Genomic DNA, 19,924 nt, shown 5'->3' on the forward strand with positions numbered 1-19,924 from the left:
AGCCAAATCCAGAGCATTTGTTAAAATAATCCAACTTTTATTTAATCTTCTGAGTAAAATTAGCAGTTCAGTCTTCGCTTCCTCACTCACTTCATCCATCTCATGCCCCATGTCTACTGATAAGTGTTTCTTCCCTCTGACATCATATGCGTCTGTGGCTGCCATCTTTGTAAAGCGGCTTTCTTCTCTAGGAGATATATGTGGTCATTTATCAAACTGGTGTAAAGTAGAACTGGCTTAGTTTCCCATAGCAACCAATCAGATTCCACCTTTCATTTTTGACAGCTCTTTTGGAAAATGAAAGGTGGAATCTGATTGGTTGCTATGGGCAACTAAACCAGTTCAACTTTACACCAGTTTGATAAATAGCCCCAATAGTGCTGCTGTTACTGACCTCCTGCACAGAACCTTGACAGCTAGTATATGTTTGGCTGAAAGATACATGATAGGCAAATACTTGCAGTTATAACTATGTTACAATTTTAAAATAAAGCCTCAGTGCCCCGAGGGGTGGATCCTATTCCCTACGTTCATCTCCACTTCTCAACTTTCCAGTGCTGGGCCCTCACCTTGGTGCACTGAAGACTTCACATAAAGAATAAAAGCCTTTTTTCTCAGAAACTCGGAAACCAATTTCCACAAGACAGGAAAATTGTAGTAGTATTATGACTGATATAATAGGGTTGCTCCTACTGACAGATTTGTTTTTTAATCAAAGAGAATACAATGAATTTTGTATGTGTATGATAATTGTAGTGACGTATAGATGTAGCAGCCGCTATTTTAGCAGTCAGTATGTTTACATTACTGTAAGCATAAGGATTTGTATGTACATCAATATATGTGTTTATGTACATATCAATGACTATATATGTATGCATGTACTGTATATAACTCGAGTTAGTAAATCTCTGTCCAGATGAGTGAGCAAAACTATGGATTTGAGTGTCTGGAAGAGTGAGCCCAGATATTTGGATCAGCAGAAAGACTCATTTCTATGGGACAATGAATAAGTAAATGATTTCAGTTTCAAATGCTTGTTTCCAAATATCACACGTATAAACATGCCCAATCATCAGCCTCGAAATGTGCTTGTTTGTTGGCTGCTCAAATTATTTATGCAGGCATAAAAATTGGCTGCAGCACATGGCCAGGTGTGAACGATCATACTTACAATAATACAGTCACATACTGTATAGTACTGTGATTGATCCATGTAAATGTACTGTAACTTGAATGGCATATTTTTTTTTGTATGTCTTAATGTATATAATACAAGAAAAAGTTTATATAGTTTTACACCATAAAAATCCCTTGTACTTTGTGTTGCCATAACTTTTTATTTTTATTTTGGAGCTTTATGGATGCTCGCTTTTTGTGGGAAGAGCTATAGTTTTGTTGGTGTCATGTTGGGGTACAAAAGACAGTTTGGTCACTTTTTATTACATTTTTGGTAGATTGGTGACCAAAAAATAACAATGCATTTTTTATGATGTTTAATAGGCAGGGTAAAATAATATGACAACTTTATTAGGTGGGCTGATATGATTATGATTATGTTAAATTTATATATTTTTTTAAAGTTTTACTGCTTTTACATCATGAAATACTGTAACTTTTTCATTAAACATCATTTGTTTTTTGTGTCACCATATTCTAAAACCATTTGTATATTTCTGTCAATAAAGCTGTATGAAGGCTTGTTTTTGCAGGTCAAGCTGTAGTTTTTATTGATACCATTTTTGCATACTGTACATTTGATCTTTTGTTCACTTCTTATAGCATGACCAAGAATGTCAATTCAGGAATTTTTAGATTTTTTTTACAAGGTTCATCTTGCAGGGAAAATAATGTGATCATTTTATACAAACCGGATTCCAAAAAAGTTGGGACACTATACAAATCGTGAAAAAAACTGAATGCAATGATGTGGAGATGGCAAATGTCAATATTTTAAGTGTAATAGAACGTAGATGACAGATCAAATGTTTAATCCAAGTAAATGTATCATTTTAAAGGAAAAATACGTTGATTCAAAATTTCACGATGTCAACAAATCCCCAAAAAGTTGGGACAAGTAGCAATTAGAGGCTGGAAAAAGTAAATTTGAGCATAACGAAGAGCTGGAAGACCAATTAACACTAATTAGGTCAATTGGCAACATGATTGGGTATAAAAAGAGTTTCTCAGAGTGGCAGTGTCTCTCAGAAGCCAAGATGGGTAGAGGATCACCAATTCCCACAATGTTGCGCAGAAAGATAGTGGAGCAATATCAGAAAGGTGTTACCCAGCGAAAAATTGCAAAGACTTTGCATCTATCATCATCAACTGTGCATAACATCATCCGAAGATTCAGAGAATCTGGAACAATCTCTGTGCGTAAAGGTCAAGGCCGTAAAACCATACTGGATGCCCATGATCTCCGGGCCCTTAAACGACACTGCACCACAAACAGGAATGCTACTGTAAAGAAATCACAGAATGGGCTCAGGAATACTTCCAGAAACCATTGTCAGTGAACACAATCCACCGTGCCATCCGCCGTTGCCAGCTGAAACTCTACAGTGCAAAGAAGAAGTCATTTCTATGCAAGATCCACAAGCTCAGGAGTTTTCACTGGGCCAAGGATCATTTAAAATGGAGTGTGGCAAAATGGAAGACTGTTCTGTGGTCAGACGAGTCACAATTCAAAGTTCTTTTTGGAAATCTGGGACGCCATGTCATCCGGACCAAAGAGGACAAGGACAACCCAAGTTGTTATCAACGCTCAGTTCAGAAGCCTGCATCTCTGATGGTATGGGGTTGCATGAGTGCGTGTGGCATGGGCAGCTTGCATGTCTGGAAAGGCACCATCAATCCAGAAAAATATATTCAGGTTCTAGAACAACATATGCTCCCATCCAGACGTCATCTCTTTTAGGGAAGACCCTGCATTTTTTAACAAGATAATGCCAGACCACATTCTGCATCAATCACAACATCATGGCTGTGTAGGAGAAGGATCCGGGGACTGAAATGGCCAATCTGCAGTCCAGATCTTTCACCTATAGAGAACATTTGGCGCATCATAAAGAGGAAGGTGCAACAAAGAAGGCCCAAGACGATTGAACAGTTAGAGGCCTGTATTAGACAAGAATGGGAGTGCATTCCTATTTCTAAACTTGAGAAACTGGTCTCCTCGGTCCCCAGACGTCTGTTGAGTGTTGTAAGAAGAAGGGGAGATGCCACACAGTGGTGAAAAAAATATTTTTCCCTTAAAATGGTACATTTTCTCAGTTTAAACTTTTGTTCCGTGATTTATGTTCTATTCTGAATAAAATATTAGAAGTTGGCACCTCCACATCATTGCATTCAGTATTTATTCACGATTTGTATAGTGTCCCAACTTTTTTGGAATCCGGTTTGTACACTGGATCATTATGAATGTGGTAATTGAAATTACTTTTTTTATTTTATTTTTTAATCTGACTAGGGTGCTTGAACTTCCAATACTTTGATCACTGGTAAATACAATACAATACTTCTCTATTGTAATGAGCACAATTACAGTTCACCTATTAGACCCTGTCTTTTTTTCAGTACATGGTAACTAGAGATAAACAAATTTCATATTTTGAAATTCGTTCACACTTCATTTGTTGGTAAAAGGTGAATTGCGTTATGGATTCCATTACCATGGACCACAACACAATTCTATGACAGAATGCATAACGGAATACATTCCGTCATAGAATTGCGTTATGGTCCGTGGAATTGCGTTACGGTCCAAAAAGACTGTGGAACCACAAATCCCAGGAAGCACTCAAACAAAGCCAATGGACAAACATTCAAGACTCTGGAAACAGACTGCAAATAGCATTCTTTATACCCAGCAAAGAGGCACAGATACTAAAGATATATATAAAAAAAAAAAACATAGGCATCAAAAAGCCCCTCCGAGTAAATACCAGACAAAGCAAGTTAATAACTGAACCAGATTCAGGTATAAGGCAGCTGGATTGCAATTGCCTCAAACAAAGTTAAAGTGGTTAACCATGTAACAGTAATATAATGTAATATTTAGTTTGATAACCTTGTATTCAGAATCTGAAGTCGCTTTGTTCAAAACTTTGGATTAATACTGTACGGAATTCTGTCTCCGTACAGTATTACATGGTATGGGCTCAAATGAGCCGAAGTAAATTATTTGCAAAGTCACGTGTGACTTCGTTGAATAACTTCTGTAGTTGATTTTTAAAGTGGAAAACAACTTTAAAACTTGAAACTGAACTCGGCTTCGGTTCCGACTAGTACCTCGGAACCAAAGACAAGTTCGGTTTCACATTTTGAAATGGTTTTCAACTTTAAAAATCAACTGCTGAAGTTATTCAACGAAGTCTAGTGCGACTTCGTGAATAACTTACTTCAGCTCATCGGAGCCCATACATTCTGATACTGTACACAGACGCATCTCCGTATAGTAGTATTCTGAAGTTTTGGACAAAGCGACTTCAGATGCAACATCCGAAGCTTGCTTCGCTCAACTCTACTTGTAATTTAAGCATTTAAATTATAATTAAAATCAATGCCTAATTGCCTATTATAAATAATTTCAAAGTGGTCATCTACGCAAACCATACAAATTTTGTAAAATTTGTACTTACAGTTCTTAATAAAAGACTGCACTATACCATTACATTGGAAACTGCATATTTAATTGGCTGTATTTAAAATATTTCTGCAGCCTCTATGGCCAAGAGTGTATTTATGAATACAAGATGATGATGCCAGGAAGAAAATATGTAAATGTGTACTTCATACCAGAGTAAATTCACTTCTCTCTAACAGCTTGTCTTGTATTCATAAATATACTCTTCCCAGGCGGTACAAAGAGCTCAGAGCAAAAACCGAAGACATTGCTCTTGGAGGATTTTGCCAAACACAATAGGAACCCTCTGATCTCATACCAAAGGAGTCTTGTGAAGGAATGCTTACCAAATACTGTATAACACACATTATGAAATATCCAGATAATCCATGCTGTATGCATAACTTTTCAAATATGGATGTGCATAATTACATGGATCTGTTAACAAGATTTAGGTACACTTTTTGAATAAATATTCAATCATCTAAGTTGTTTCTTGAGGTTCTTTTAACCCAACATGTATCTTGCTGCAACGGTATTTTGGTGTATGATGGAGACTTCAAGGGTTACTGAGATTTTACAGCAAAATAGCAAAGATTTTGATCAATGGTTCTGACTGCTGACACCCTCACCAATTGTTAGAATGAGGAGAGAGAAGCGCTCACATAGCAAGCTCTTTCTCTTCACTGCAGAACAGAAAGTGAGACAGACTCAATAGAAAGTCTATAAGCCACCTTTCTTCAGTCTCTTGCATCTATGTGAGTGCTTCTCTCTCCTCATTCTAGTGATCGGTGGGATTCTCAGCGCCCAGACCCCCATGGATCAAAATTTGTGATATCTGGCTATGACATATCAAAAGTTTTTTGAAAGCTTGGTTTCAGAATACATTTTACATACATGTTTAGGCAATAGTTCATTTTGCTTGAATTCAACTAAACCAACTGATGTGAGATTACAATTTGTTCCCAAAGCATTGAGTAGTCTGACATCATGCTGATGTAATGGAAGCTGTAGTAACTTCTCAAGGCTGAGAAAAAAAATGTTAAGGGCCCATGCACATGGCTCTATTTGTACTCAGCTGTAATAGGCTTTAATAGAGGTCCATATGCCTCTGATTTAATATGCAAAAATACAGAGTTTTTCCTGTGAGGGTTCATACGCATTTGACAAAAAATAAAATAAATTGTGGATCAGCATGTTATAGCAAAGTGGTATATTTACTTGTATGAAAATGCAGAACTTTAACTAAATTTATTAACTAGGGAATTGACCCGCCAAGAGAAAAAAAAATATCAAGGACAATTATTGATTTTAATTTCAATGTTCTTCCTTGTTTCCTGACTTTTTTCAAGTCATTGTAACCATATGAGGGCTTGTTTTTTTGTGGTACAAATTGTATTTTTAGGAAAACTATTTTGGGGTATATTAAATCCCTTCCTGACCTGGTGATTTTCCATTTGTTGCATTTTTGTTTTTCCAATCCATGCTTTCCCAGAGCTCTAACTTTTTATTTTACTGTTCATATAGCCATATGAGGGCTTTATAATGGTACTATTTAATATTGAATACAATGTAGTTAGAAGGTGGAAAAAAAATCCAAATCAGGTGTAATTGGAAAAAAACACAATTTTGCCATAATTTTATGGATTTATTTTTTACAGTGTACCCTATTGTCATGGTCTTACCTTCTTGCTGTTCTCCTTCGTTTGACATGTGCTGGCGGCCATCTTGGTTTCTGGGTTTCTTGTAGCCTCCCACCCTGCGGCTTCTCCTTCCCACTGGGAGGAGCTGGATGCCTGCTCATATATATAGGAGGTCTGTGGCTTCAGTTCCTTGCTTGGTCCTCCTGTGTTCACATGCTTCTAAGACTGCTGCTGCTTCTGGTTCCTGATCCTGGCTTCGTCTGACTACCCTGCTGGTTCCTGATCCAGGCTTCATCTGACTACCCTGCTGGTTCCCGATCCAGGCTTCGTCTGACTACCCTTCTGGTTCCTGACCTCTGGCTTCGCAAGACCCTGCTTCGGTTTAGCCATCCGTTTGGACTTTTGCCTTACAGCTTGATTTTCAATAAAGCCTTCTTATTTCCACTTATCTCTTGTTGTACGTCTGGTTCATGGTTCCATGACACCTATGCAGTAAAACTGACCTGTTACCTCCATCCCATTTATATAGTTTTGGAAAAATTATTTTTTTCTTTACATGGCCATATTCTAACCCAATAATATTCTTATATATTTATATTTATGGAGTAATCAGAGGGCTCATTTTTGTGTGATGTTCTGTAGTTTTTTTTTTGTTTTTTTTATATGTAAATTTCTTTAGTGAGAAATCAGTAAATCAGGACAATTTGTAGGATGCAACCTCCGGACTGAAGAAACAAATAACAACGACTTCACAATGTACAAATCTGAATGCGTAAGCAAAGGTATCATCATATATTGGTACAGCCCAGTACATAGGGCCGGGTAGCCAGAAAGAGATGGTATGGTATGGGTGCGATAGGCAAACAGATAATGAGATGTGAAAATGGAGAGCAGAAACAAATAAAGGAGACCCAATGTGGAGGTGGAAAGTTTGGACCTCGACCCTTAGGTTGTACTACATGTTTTCCAATCTTTCCATGTTCTTGTGAAAGTTTGGAAGTTTTTCATTTCCCAGGAGGAGATTTCCTCAAATCTATGGATTTGGTCAACTTTTGAGAGCCATTGTTCTATAGGGGGGTTTCTGTAGAAAGCCAAAGTCTCGGGATGAGGAATCTGGCTGCGGCTATCAGGTGTTTGAAGAGGCCCAGGTTAGAGATTTTATTTTTAGAAGGGAAAATGTTCAGAAGTGCTATCTCCGGAGAGGGGGTAAGATCCGCTCCACAGATATGGTTGGAAAATTGGAATATTTTCTCCCACCATGATAGAAGGTTTGGACATTCCTACCAGATATGTAGATAGGAGCCTCTCTCGGTTAAGCACCTCCAACATCTGTCACAACCAGATGACGAGTATCTAGAGACAATATCCGGTGTCTTATACCACCTGGTAATAATCTTGTACCCGTTCTCTTGAATGCGTACGCATCTTGACGATTTATGTGGGGAGTTTAAGATAATGTCAATTTCTTTGGCTGAGAAAGTATGTTTTAAGTCTTTCTCCCATAGGCCAATGAAAGAGGGTGAAACAGAAGAGGTATGAGATCTGATTCTGCTATAAAGCTGCGATACCATTTCCAGGCATTGCAAGTGGCTTTAATCAGGGGAGTTGCATCCGAGGGAATAGGGGGGAGACATTTGTGGCCTAACAGAAGAGCTTTAAAGGATGAATTGGTTAAAGATTGTTCTATCTGGACCCAGGATTTGTGAGGAGGAGCCCTCATCCAATCCACAAGTCTGGAGAGGAGAACAGCTTTCCCATACAATTCAGGGTCTGGAAGGGCAATACCTCCTAAAGCCTTAGGTCTATTCAGGGTCATAAATGAGAGTCGGGCTTTCCTCTTATTCCAAATGAAGGAGCTAAATAGTGATCTAAGCGAAGCGTAGTATAAGGAAGGAATGGAGATAGGAAGAACCTGGAGTAGGTAAGTCAATTTAGGTAATACTAAGGACATAAGTAGGTTTTTTCTACCAAACCAGGATAGTATTGGCAGGTCAAGGTTTTTTAGAGTAGCAGAAATGTGGTTCAAAAGAGGTGTGTAATTTAAAGCAAAAGGTTGGGAGGGGTTGTGGCGAAACCAACCTCGCCATGGTGTTTTGGAGGGGGCTGTTTGCCAGCCTCTTGCCCTGGGATTATGGTCCCTTAAGTTATTGGGTCTTAAGGCACTTGGGACTGAGCCCTCTGTCCCTGGATTGCATCATTTGCCTTACTTGCTTGGATTTTACTATTCCCATGGTGAGAACAATGGATGAAGCACATGGTGAGAACAATAGATAGCGGCCATTTTAACTCACAGACACTGTTCTGACTTTTCAACACGGTGCTATCTTGCCTGTATTTGGTACACAGAGACATCATTCAGTAGTTTGAAACTACCAAACAGGGGACACATTTATTAGTGACTATTTTCTGTATAACTTTTATTTTCGGTGTAACTGGCATAAAACTGTATCTTCCAAACTACTGAACGGGTGTGGGTGAATTTTGGATATGTTGTTCACCCAGATCCCCCGGTTCCGAGGATATATTGGTTATGGGGTTATTGCATGTTTTGGGGTTCCTGTGATATGTTTTATAAAACTGTATTTCTCTGCCTTTGATGATTATATTCGCCATTGTGTTCAATAATCATCACCGGTAGAGGGGAGGATTTTGTGTGGGTGTGTTTCTATTGTCCCATTGTGTGTTTAAATGGTGATGTCTGTCCTGTTGTCTCCACATGTGTATTGGCGACTTCCCTTTGTCCTGAGAGATAATTGGATTGCTCTTCGGTTGTCTCCGGGACAGAGAGGAGGAAACCATGATGCATTGTGGGGATGTGTTGTATCTGTCCTGCATTTGCAACAACTAATAAAAACCAGGCTGGGTGTGCCAGCACGTCAGACCACTGCTTGACCCTCAACATTGGGGGGATTCCCTGTATGCTGTTAGAGAATGATTGCCAGGAGTGTAAGCTGATTGTATGCTTTTCCTGTTCGTCTGCTAGCAGCTATTCGCGAGGTTCCAGTTTGGAGTGCTATTTTGTATCCAGTTCGGGAGTTTGGTGTTCTGCAGTAGCTGTGCCTGTCTCTCAGAAAGGGGCATATCGCCTAAACGGATTTTAACCCCTTGTCTGCTGAAACGGTCCGTTACAGGGGTCATTACTTATCTTAATGCCTAAGTATGTTAAGTATGGGGTAGACCAATTTAAAGGGGAGTTTTGTTCCAAACGTTTTTTCAAGGAGTTAGAAAGGCCAGTGTGTATAATTAAAGACTTGCTATGATTAATCTTAAAGTTGGAGAATTTGCTAAATGTTTCTAATTGGTGGTAAATCTTGGGGAGAGTGACGCTTGGGTTACCAATCATAATCAGCAGGTCGTCAGCAAAGGCCGCCGTCTTATGTTCCTGATCCCCAAGATTTACACCCTTAATATCCCTATCGGATATAATAGTTTGCAAGAGGGGTTCCATGATTAAAACAAAAAGAAGAGGGGAAAGGGGCAACCTTGCTGGGTACCGTTACTTATCATAAAGGGGGAAGAAATGGTGTTATTGATAGAGATTGAGGCGGAGGCCTTAGAGTACATGGCGTCTATAGCTGCTAGGAAAGGGACCGGGAATTTCTGAGAAGAAAGGACAGATTTCATGAAAGACCATTTAACTCTATCAAAAGCCTTCTCAGCATCTGTGCTGAGAACAACTAACGGCAAAGCTTTTTTTTTTGCATAGTAAAGGATATTAAGGACTCTGGCTGTGTTGTCTTTGCCCTCTCTCCCCCTAACAAAGCCAGTTTGATCTCTATGGATCAGGGAAGGTAGTATAGAAGCTATGCGATTCGCCAGCATTTTGGCCAGTAATTTAAGGTCGATGTTAAGGAGAGAGATAGGCCTGTAGCTGGGGCAGAGTGTAGGGTCCTTACCTTCTTTAGGAATTAAGACAATATGGGCTTTGGTCATATCATTAGACAAGGGGATGTTGGACAGGGTTAGGTTATAAAGCGGAATAAGGTGAGGTATGAGAATATCATGGAATGTGGAATAGTAAGAGATAGGTAGGCCATCCGGGCCTGGACTTTTCCCTTTGGGAGAGTTACAAATAACCTCCAGAAGTTCTGTTGGTGTGAAAGGGGAGGCCAGCAGTATTTTGTTCTCCTCAGATAGAGAGGGGAGGTGCAAGTTCTCCAGATAGGCGGAGAGGGATGGCGAGAGCTCAGGGGAGGAAGGAGATGGGGTGGGATCCTCAAGATTATATAGGGATTCATAAAAGTCTCTAAATTGCGTTGCAATTAAGTCTGAGTCAAAAATGTGTAAACCTGACAAATTAGTAAGTTTATGCACAAAATTGTTTGATTTCCTCATTTTGACCCTATTCATAACGAATCTGGAGGCTTTGTTACCATGGGCGAATATCTTATGTTGTGAATTAAGGTAGTATTTAGCTGATAGGGTGTTTAATAGGTCTTTAAGGGAGCGCCTATGCTTATTTAACTCACACAAGTGGGCCTTGAGTAGGGAAACTTTATGGGATTGTTCTAAACGGGTAATTTTCTCGTGTAGATCATCTATTTGTTGATTCCTAGTTTTCTTGAGATGGGCACCAATACTAATGCATTGTCCTCTTACGACAGCCTTATGGGCATCCCATAAGGTCTGAGGAGAGATTTCTGAGGAAGCGTTTAAATGGAAGTAATCTTTTAAAACCGTTTGTATTTTAGTTCTAGCCTCTACATTCCCTAGTAATTGCTCATTTAACCTCCAGGATGCAAAGGCTTTGTTTTTCCTTGGTATAGTGAGGGACAGGTATATAGGGGAATGGTCAGAAAGGAGGATATTTCCTATACTCGTTTCTTTACAATTCTGGAGGTGGTTTTTAGAAATAAAGAGGTAATCCAGACGCTGATAAGAGCCATGGACTGTTGAGTAGAAAGAGTAATCCTTAGTGTCTGGGTGAAAGGTGCGCCAAACATCAATAAGTTGGGCCTTCCAGAGTTTAGAAGTCAGGGAGCGAATACCTGACTGAGAATGAGCAGATTTTCCAGAGGAAGAATCTAGTAGGGGATTTAAAACTAAGTTAAAGTCTCCACCCAGCACTAAGGTACCTTCCCTAAAATTGCTAATTTTGTCCAGAATATTTTTTAACCAGGGAATTTGTTTCCTATTAGGGACATACACGTTGACAAAGGTGTATATGTGTTGAAGGATTTTCCCCTTCAGCATTAGGTACCTCCCTTCAGGGTCCAAACATTGGTCCAGGAGCTGAAACTGAACTCCTTTTTGCAACCCTATGCTCACGCCTCTGGAGTTTGATGAGTTGGAGCCACTGTGGAACCATTGGGAAAAGTAGGAATGTGTAAGATTAGGGAAATGGCCGAGCTTCAGGTGCGTTTCCTGGAGAAACACCACTGTAGCTCCTTCTCTCCTCAGCATCCCAAAAAACCTGCCTTCTTTTAGATGGGGAATTAAAACCCCTAATGTTATAAGAAGCTATCTTTTGATCAGTCATCTGGGACATGAGGAGAAGTAAGTTTCACTATGAAAGGTGAGAAAGGATGGTAATCTTTAAGCTCCAGGCAGAAGATTCTGACACCTAGTAACAAAGAAAGGTCTAACCTTAGATGCGCATCCCATACCAATACCATTCTTCTAGAGCCTTCTGGTGACGTGGAAACATAAAGAACAAAATAACTAGAAAAATAAAAAAGAAACAAAAAACATAAGCAGTATATCTGCAGAATCATCAATAAGGGGGAAATTGGGTAGATACCCTTATACTAGCATAACTTTACCAAAGAGGCAGTTGAAACAACACCAGAGCCTGGGAGCGAGCCAGGGGATCGCCTCCAGCTCTGAGTCTACCGGCAGATCTAGAAGGGGAGTTGTGAGACTGGGGAAATAAGACCGGAGGAGAGAGGTCTGCTCCAACTTTATGTAAAGAAAGGCTAAGGTCATCTCTCCACCGGGCCTCAACTAATATAAGCCCCTATGAAGAGACAAGAGGCAAGAAAGGTGGACTGGGGGGGGGATAGGGGGGTTTGAAGGGGCGGGAGGGGGGGAGGGATGGGAGAGGGGAATTGGAAGGAGATAGACCAGGAGACGGAACATGAGACCAATACAAAAAATACTTATGAGTGGGAGGTATGGAATCATTTCTTCATCAACCTCACCAGAGTATAACCATCGTTTTGGCGACTAAAAATTGAGAAAGGGGGGGGTTCAGAAAGAGTCTGTGGAGAGACGTCTAGGTGTAATCGAATTGGTCTTCTTCCTCTGACGATGGGCTTTGGGGGTCCTCCTGGGCTCAAAGGGTTGCGGTTCCCCTTTGGGAACTTCTGGTAAGGAGGCGACATCTTGGATGAAGTCCCAATTTTCGATCTCCATGCTGGGAATCTCCAGGTGCTGGAACGCTTGCTCTATGTCAGCGTGGGATCTGATCGTAATTCTGCTTCCCATTGTAAAGGAATGAGAGGCCGAAAGGGAAAGTCCATTGATAGATGATTTTCCGTTGGATGAGCCACTCGGTCAGGGGCTTAAGTGCTTTGCGTTTTTTCAGGGTAATCAGAGTTAAATCCTGATAAACATGAATGCGATGATCTCTGAACAGCACTTCCGATTTTTTCCTAGCACTCTCCAATATGGCTTCCTTGTCCTGGAAGTTTAGTAGTCGGCAGATTATATCTCTGGGCGGCTCGGCTGGTTTAGGTTTAGGGCGAAGGGCCCTATGAGCCCTTTCAATAATCGGACTGGGGTGATCCGGACCCAGAAGCTGTTCGCATAAAGCCATTATTGCCTCAGGAATTTCTGAGTTAAGAATAGATTCGGGCAGGCCTCGAAACCTCAGATTATTCCTCCTGCCCCGATTCTCTTGATCTTCCAGGGCGGCATGCATGGAATTTAGGTGGTTAGGCTATTAGAAGCAGACGATTGGAAATCAAGCATTGCGGTGTGTACGGTTTCAAGATCTTCCACCCTTCCCCCAATATGCCTAATATCCTGATGCATGTAGGAAACTTCGCTTACCAGCGGCTCCAAGGCTTTGGTTAGGACTGACTTCAGGTATTTTCTTGAAATAGGAAGATTTTGGCGGCCTCCAGTATCATCCGAATCGCTATCTCTTTCAGCGATGTCCTGGTTTCCATCATCAGGAACGGCCGCCAGCGCCATTTTGGAATCTTTAGCGACATGTATGGCCGTCGCTTTTTTAATGAATTTATCCATATCTCCAGTTGTAACAGAAGGCTTCTGGTGATGCAGAGGTTCCCCTTGTCTCGGGTTGCCTATTTTCACAATTTTCTAGCCGGTATAGCAGACGTAGGCTACGGTAAAGAAATGCTTGTCAGACGGAGCTCAGACACACACCACCATCCTCGTCTGGCGCTAGCTCCGCCCCCATCTGTAGTTTTTATTGATACAATTTTGTAGTGTGTATGACTTTTTAAACACTTTTTATTCAAATTCTTTAGAAGGTAAAGCAACAAAAAATGGCTAATCAACCATTTAGATTTTTTTTTTTATGGTGTTCATTGTATGGAATAAATACATTTTATATTTAAGTATTGCAGGTGTTTTGGGATGCAGCAATGCAAATGCTCTTTATTTTAATTTTATTTTTTATACAATTGACCACAGCATCTGAGCGGTTAAATGTTTGTGATTGTCATAGCTGATCACATGCATTAGCTCCAGTTGTCTGCTATGTAAAGCAGCAGGCAGCCGGTGGCTATAGTGCACACTCAGCTTCAAAGTAACATACAGTATGCTGTACAGGTCCTTCTAAAATAAATTGCATATTGTGATAAAGTTCATTATTTTCTGTAATGTACTGATAAACATTAGACTTTCATATATTTTAGATTCATTACACACAACTGAAGTAGTTCAAGCCTTTTATTGTTTTAATATTGATGATTTTGGCATACAGCTCATGAAAACCCCAAATTCCTATCTCAAAAAATTAGCATATTTCATCCGACCAATAAAAGAAAAGTGTTTTTAATACAAAAAAAGTCAACCTTCAAATAAATATGTTCAGTTATGCACTCAATACTTGGTCGGGAATCCTTTTACAGAAATGACTGCTTCAATGCGGCGTGGCATGGAGGCAATCAGCCTGTGGCACTGCTGAGGTGTTATGGAGGCCCAGGATGCTTCGATAGCGGCCTTAAGCTCATCCAGAGTGTTGGGTCTTGCGTCTCTCAACTTTTTCTTCCCAATATCCCACAGATTCTCTATGGGGTTCAGGTCAGGAGAGTTGGCAGGCCAATTGAGCACAGTAATACCATGGTCAGTAAACCATTTACCAGTGGTTTTGGCACTGTGAGCAGGTGCCAGGTCGTGCTGAAAAATAAAATCTTCATCTCCATAAAGCTTTTCAGCAGATGGAAGCATGAAGTGCTCCAAAATCTCCTGATAGCTAGCTGCATTGACCCTGCCCTTGATAAAACACAGTGGACCAACAACAGCAGCTGACATGGACGGTGACTGTGATGGGGACATCCTCTGCGTCTGGAGGAAAGAAGGTTTGTACACAAACATAGAAAAGGATTCTTTACGGTAAGAGCAGTGAGACTATGGAACTCTCTGCCTGAGGAGGTGGTGATGGTGAGTACAATAAAGGAATTCAAGAGGGGCCTGGATGTATTTCTGGAGCGTAATAATATTACAGGCTATAGCTACTAGAGAGAGATCGTTGATCCAGGGATTTATTCTGATTGCCTGATTGGAGTCGGGAAGGAATTTTTATTCCCCTAAAGTGAGAAAAATTGGCTTCTACCTCACAGTTTTTTTTTTGCCTTCCTCTGGATCAACTTGCAGGATGACAGGCCGAACTGGATGGACAAATGTCTTTTTTCGGCCTTATGTACTATGTTACTTTTTTTTGGGGGGGGGGGGGGGGTCAGCACTAGTGCCCAAAAAAAACGACAAAAAAAAAACGACAAAAAAAAAAACTATTCTGCCATTGTTGATGTTCTTTAAATTTACAACATTCATTCTAAGGCCTCTTACACAAACATTTTTTTTTCCGTTCCGTTTTTGTGGATTCCATTTGGTTCCGCATACGGACCATATGCGGAACCATTCATTTCAATGGGTCCGCAAAAACAACGGAAGGTACTCCGCATTCATTAAATTTCCGTATTTCCACATTTCTGTTCCGTTCAAAGATCGAACATGTCCTATTATTGCCCTCAAATCACTTTCCCTGGCTCCATTCAAGTCAATGGTTCTGCAAAAAAAAAAAAAAAAAAATGGAATGCATACAGAATGCATCAGTTTGTCTTCCGTATCCATTACATTTTGCGGAACCATCTATTAAAAATGTTATGCCCAGCCCAATTTTGTTTATGTACTCACTGTTTAAACATTATTGTATGCTTCCGTTTGCGAATGGCGGAACGGAATCGGAAACACTACTGAAACAAAAAACTGAACAACAGATCCATTAAAAATGGATTTCAAAATACTTAAAAAGCCATATGGTCGTGTGCAAGAGACCTAAAAAAAGTTCATTTTTTATGGGTCAGTGAAATTATAACATTACCAAATAAGTACAGTTTTATTGTTTTTTATTTTATATTTGCACAATAACGCCTCATTCCAAGAGCCAAAATGCATTAATGTTTCTGTCAATTAAACTGTATGAGGGCCAAGGTGTAGTTTTCATTACCATTTTGGGGTACACAGGACTTATTGATTAAACAGTTTTATTAGTATTTTTCTGGGTGAGAGAAATAGATTTAAAAAAAATTATTTTTTTATTTTATATGTTTTTTCATGCGGTGGTCTAAATAATGTTATCTTTATGTGTACAGGTTATAATGCGGCAATACCCAGGGCCATAACTACCATAGTGGCAGACCATGCTACTGCTATGGGGCTCAGGGCAAGAGGGGGCCAAGTTGACATCATCTCCTCTTCTACTGAGGGTGAAAACTTGGCCAGGACTCTACCCTCTAAAGAAGCAGCTTTTAGCAAATGAGGCAGTGGAAAAAATGGCCCAAGGGTCACTGAAAGGGGAGCGTGGGGGGGGGGGGGACTGGTTTGATCGGTGCTATGGGGCCATTACTTCTCTATGTGGGGCCTTTGCTGCATTTCTGAAAGTCCAATACAAGCATTAGATCAGGCATGTCCAAACTGCGGCCCTCCAGCTGTTGCAAAACTACAACTCCCAGCATGCCCTAATAGCTGTAAGTTATCCAGGCATGCTGGGAGTTGTAGTTTTGCAACAGCTGGAGGGCCGCAGTTTGGACATGCCTGCATTAGATACTGCTGTTATATTCTTGTATAAAAAAAACCACCCATTTTGGGCAAGATAATACATTTGCGGGGCCTTTGCTGCATTTGTGACAGTCAAATACAAGCTTTAAATACTGCAATTATATTCTGGGTTTAAAAAACATCCATTTTGTGCAAGACCCTACATCTGGGGCCTTTGCTGCATATCTGACAGTCCAATACAAGCGTTAGATACTGCTATTATATTCTGGTTTAAAAAAAAAACACCCATTTTGTGCAAGACACTACAGGGAGTGCAGAATTATTAGGCAAATTAGTATTTTGACCACATCATCCTCTTTATGCATGTTGTCTTACTCCAAGCTGTATAGGCTCGAAAGCCTACTACCAATTAAGCATATTAGGTGATGTGCATCTCTGTAATGAGAAGGGGTGTGGTCTAATGACATCAACACCCTATATCAGGTGTGCATAATTATTAGGCAACTTCCTTTCCTTTGGCAAAATGGGTCAAAAGAAGGACTTGACAGGCTCAGAAAAGTCAAAAATAGTGAGATATCTTGCAGAGGGATGCAGCACTCTGAAAATTGCAAAGCTTCTGAAGCGTGATCATCGAACAATCAAGCGTTTCATTCAAAATAGTCAACAGGGTCGCAAGAAGCGTGTGGAAAAACCAAGGCGCAAAATAACTGCCCATGAACTGAGAAAAGTCAAGCGTGCAGCTGCCAAGATGCCTCTTGCCACCAGTTTGGCCATATTTCAGAGCTGCAACATCACTGGAGTGCCCAAAAGCACAAGGTGTGCAATACTCAGAGACATGGCCAAGGTAAGAAAGGCTGAAAGACGACCACCACTGAACAAGACACACAAGCTGAAACGTCAAGACTGGGCCAAGAAATATCTCAAGACTGATTTTTCTAAGGTTTTATGGACTGATGAAATGAGAGTGAGTCTTGATGGGCCAGATGGATGGATTGGTAAAGGGCAGAGAGCTCCAGTCCGACTCAGACGCCAGCAAGGTGGAGGTGGAGTACTGGTTTGGGCTGGTATCATCAAAGATGAGCTTGTGGGGCCTTTTCGGGTTGAGGATGGAGTCAAGCTCAACTCCCAGTCCTACTGCCAGTTTCTGGAAGACACCTTCTTCAAGCAGTGGTACAGGAAGAAGTCTGCATCCTTCAAGAAAAACATGATTTTCATGCAGGACAATGCTCCATCACTCGCGTCCAAGTACTCCACAGCGTGGCTGGCAAGAAAGGGTATAAAAGAAGAAAATCTAATGACATGGCCTCCTTGTTCACCTGATCTGAACCCCATTGAGAACCTGTGGTCCATCATCAAATGTGAGATTTACAAGGAGGGAAAACAGTACACCTCTCTGAACAGTGTCTGGGAGGCTGTGGTTGCTGCTGCACGCAATGTTGATGGTGAACAGATCAAAACACTGACAGAATCCATGGATGGCAGGCTTTTGAGTGTCCTTGCAAAGAAAGGTGGCTATATTGGTCACTGATTTGTTTTTGTTTTGTTTTTGAATGTCAGAAATGTATATTTGTGAATGTTGAGATGTTATATTGGTTTCACTGGTAAAAATAAATAATTGAAATGGGTATATATTTGTTTTTTGTTAAGTTGCCTAATAATTATGCACAGTAATAGTCACCTGCACACACAGATATCCCCCTAAAATAGCTAAAACTAAAAACAAACTAAAAACTACTTCCAAAAATATTCAGCTTTGATATTAATGAGTTTTTTGGGTTCATTGAGAACATGGTTGTTGTTCAATAATAAAATTAATCCTCAAAAATACAACTTGCCTAATAATTCTGCACTCCCTGTACATTTGGGGCCTTTGCTGCATTTGTCAAAGTCAAATCCAACCAGTCAATACTGCAGTTACATTGTTGGTTGACAAATTTAAAAAAATTGTGACCGTGAAGTAATTGTATAAATTTGCCTCAAGAAATTTTTTCTCTTTATGACACTGACCTTACTCTTTGTGAACTTAATTGTTGACTATTGTCGGTTACATTGTCATCTGACATAAACCATCTGTTAGCTTGGTGGGTGAACGCAAAGAATCAGGAGAGCGTCAAATAAGGGACGTGGCCCCGGTCGTGGTGCTGCTGGTGGAGCTCCTGTTGCAAGGAGAGGACGTGGTCGATCTGTGCCAGCTACACGCACAAGTGGCACCTCCCACCAGAGGATCTGCCAGCAGCGCCACCACCTGGGTCACCAAGCATCTCCACAATGTCCCATGGAAGCATTCAGCTGTCTATCTCCCAAACACTGGAGCGAAAGAGGAAGTACCCCCTAACTACCTGCGATCCTTGGCCCTGAATGCCAGCATTTCAAAATTACTGTCCTTTGAAATGCTGTTATTCCGTCTTTTGGAGACGGAGAGTTTTTTAAAAGCCTTATGGCGGTGGCTGCCATGCCCAGCTGCCACTACTTTTCAAGGCGATCCATCCCTTCCGTGCACAACCAAGTGGGGGACAAAATCAGGTGTGCACTGCGCAACTCCATCTGTGGCAAGGTCCACCTAATTACGGATACGTGGACCAGTAAGCACGGTCAGGGACGTTATATCTCCCTAACAGCACACTGGGTAAATGCAGTGGCAGCTGGGCCTTAGGCGGATAGCAGTTTGGCGCATGTCCTTTCCCTACCGAGGATCGCAGGGCGCGTTTCCTGTTGCTTCCATCTCCTTCTCCACTTCCTCATCTCTACCGCCTCCTCATCCGGTCAGCGTAACACCTTCACCACCAACTTCAGCACAGCCAGGGGTAAACGACATCAGGCAGTTTTAAAATGTATCTGTTTGGGGGACAAACCCCACATCACGCAGGAGCTGTGGACGGGCCTTGAACAACAGACCAATAAGTGGTTGGTGCCAGTGAGCCTCAAGCCCGGCCTGGTGGTGTGCGATAATGGGTGAAATTTCGTAGCAGCTCTGGGCCTAGCCGGTTTGATGCACATCCCTTGCCTGGCGCATGTGCTGAATTTGGTGGTGCAGAGGTTCCTTGAAAATTACCCCGATATGTCAGAGCTGCTGCAGAAAGTGTGGGCCATCTGTACGCACTTTCTGCATTCTCACCCGGCTGCTGCTCGCCTGTCAGCACTGCAGCGTAACTTCGGCCTTCCGGCTCACCGCCTCATATGCGACGTGCCCACAAGGTAGAACTCCACCTTATACATGCTAGCCAGACTGTGCGAGCAGCAGCAGGCGATAGTGGAGTTTCAGCTGCAGCATGCGTGGGTGAGTCACTCTGTGGAACAGCACCACTTCACCACCAATCTGTGGGCCTCCATGCGAGACCTGTATGCCTTGTTGTGCTGTTTTGAGTACTCCACCAACATGGCCAGTGCCGATGACGCAGTTCTCAGCGTTACTATCCCACTTCTATGCCTACTTGAAAAACGCTTTGGGCAATGATGGAAGAGG

This window comes from Bufo gargarizans, chromosome 1, assembly GCF_014858855.1.
Source record: "Bufo gargarizans isolate SCDJY-AF-19 chromosome 1, ASM1485885v1, whole genome shotgun sequence".
NCBI classification, from domain to species: Eukaryota; Metazoa; Chordata; class Amphibia; order Anura; family Bufonidae; genus Bufo; species Bufo gargarizans.